The 2,391-nt window shown below is 44.9% G+C and overlaps 1 long non-coding RNA gene across 1 annotated transcript; it reads left to right on the forward strand.

Annotated features, from left to right (window-relative positions):
* The first annotated feature begins 813 nt into the window (after positions 1-813).
* Positions 814-2,152, forward strand: LOC112846106 (uncharacterized). The gene is made up of 2 exons (XR_003218937.1): positions 814-1,224; positions 1,506-2,152. It is a non-coding gene; the product is annotated as an uncharacterized LOC112846106 (long non-coding RNA).
* Positions 2,153-2,391: the final 239 nt, after the last annotated feature.

Raw genomic sequence — 2,391 nt, forward strand, 5'->3', positions numbered from 1 at the left:
CACACAACACAATTGCCGTTGAGAGTCATTCACCTGTAAGTGATATTTATTTGAAATCAGACTATTTCAGTTAGAGCGTGTGTGTGCGTGCGTTCATGTGTTGTTGTTGTATTCTATGTTATATGTGTGTGTTTCAGGTGGAGCTAGAGGGATCGGTGTGTCTCTGGGAAAATTCTAATGGTATCCCATCTGATGACATTTTCTGGCTTAAAGAGGACACTGAAAGAGGGCTGTTTACCCCTGTTCAGACATACAAGGATGTTACTGGTGTGTTAAATAGGCGACGGATGAATAAATCAGATCGCATGTGGCCCACCAGAACCTCCTGGCTCAGAAAGGGGTGCTGTGGCCAGTGTACAGCTCTTCTTTTCGCAGCCACATCTTTTTGTGGCATCCTGTTGGGGTATGGAAGTACTCCCTGAAGTGTCCTCGAGCTGACGAATGTGTGGGTAAAGGACAAAAGGTGCACATATATAAGTCTGGCTATCACCACCAGGTAATTTCACATAAATATTTTACTCAAGTCTTCAAATGTAAACGGTAAAACTGCCATCCTGGATTCATATGCTTATGTTGGCCATTTTCTCTCATCATTATATACTTCAGGTACGTCACATCTGTTATGTGTCTAACTGGTACATGATGCTTACTGAGGTCCTGTGCTGCGGACATGTACAAAGGCAGGCAGAAGTGGCCGAGGAGGAAAAGTGGGTCGGCCTTCCTGGGACTCGGCAATTTTATCACAACTCGGGGACACCAAGCCATGTTCCCGACAATCCTGACTAGCAAGTGAGTAAAATGACCACCACGTTCATTTGTATTTTAAAGGCTATAAGTTTGTTTTTGTGGGGTTTTCTTTGTTGCAACATCAAGTACTTGGCTGTGACTGTCCTTGCAGGCGCGGTGTGTATAAGAATGTTGTGCTCTTTCTGAGAGACAGAACCAAAGAAAACACTATGGTTTGGCGGCAGATACAGGAGAATCACATGCAGGAGTACCTTCAGCGGAAGGACCTGTACACCACGCTCCTAATGACTTGCGGAGCCCGGGGGTATCATCTCATCCTTACGGCACACATTCCAGGCGCCACTTCCTCCAAGAGAGCTTCCCTTTGCATGGCTCTTGCGCCAGACTTTCCTGCTGGCAGAGGCCAGCAATATGAGGGATTACCGAAGCCAGATTCTGTCCACTTTTGGCACCGTGCTGAAAATGGATTTCACCAAAGTCTGTACTTTATAATACTGTATAACACTTTTTTTTAAGTCATGAAACAAGCAAGCAGACCTTGCTTAGTCTTGAAAGACACTGGTCTGTTGTCTTCAACAGATATTGGCCACGTATTTGTTTTGTGTGTGATTAGCCTTTGAACAATTCTTATGGACAGAAAGGTATATCTCTATTGTTGTGACAGAGGGAATACAAAAGATGTTCATGGTATTGTTATGGGGTTTTTATTATTTAAAATACTATTACATAATGCAAAGATTTCCTTTTTTTTTTTTTAGGTGGTGAAAAAGATGTCTGGGGAAGGTCAAGGCTCAGCAGAATGGTTCAGCAGTATCAGAAATGAACACTCACAAATAGTAACATTTGTGCTGACCTGCGAGGAGTCCTTTGACAAGCTGCAGCCAATATACTGTGGAGTTATGGAAAGGTTTCACTTGGCCAATCAGCCTGTTCCAAAATTTTGTATGTGGACCGTGGGTGTTGCCGTGCACAGGGACCATCAGTAGTAGAGGCCTTGTTTCAGCCTTGGGTGGACAGTGGGATGCTTGTGCGTCTGGACATCTTTTACTCATGCAAAGTACTCTGCATTTAAGTCAGCACTGAAGTGAGTCTCTTCAAAACACCAGGTAGAAAAGTCCTCATTTCAAAAGGTTGTTATAATATTAATACAAATTGGGACAAACTAAAGATCACACAAGGTGAAATATGAGCCCACGCCCAGCACTGTAGGGACCAAGGTTTTGAAGGGAAGGAGAGACTTGCTGATGCCAGTCTTCCAGCCCCAGCCACCTCTTCCACCTGTGCCACTACCACCAGCACTTGGAAAGACCCCTGCAACCTCTACCATCACCAGATCTGTGTCTTCAGTGGCTGCTTCTACATCAACCTCTGAGACTGTTGGGCCCCCCATTCTGCAAAAAAAAACCTGCAGCGAGACTATCCCTGGCAATAGTGGTCCTGCTACATCACTCTCTTCCACATTGGCCATAACACTCACCATTACCATACTAGACACTGCAGGCAGCCCTTCAGTCTGGGCAAGGGCAACACAGTATAAGGGTAAGCTTAAGGATCACCTCATCAGAAGTAGGAGCCAAAGTGTCAAGGGTGCAAAACCTTCCCATTTGCAGAATCTGCCACCAGACAACCCAAGGACATAAAAAA

The sequence above is a fragment of the Oreochromis niloticus genome, linkage group LG3, assembly GCF_001858045.2.
Source record: "Oreochromis niloticus isolate F11D_XX linkage group LG3, O_niloticus_UMD_NMBU, whole genome shotgun sequence".
Taxonomy (NCBI): domain Eukaryota; kingdom Metazoa; phylum Chordata; class Actinopteri; order Cichliformes; family Cichlidae; genus Oreochromis; species Oreochromis niloticus.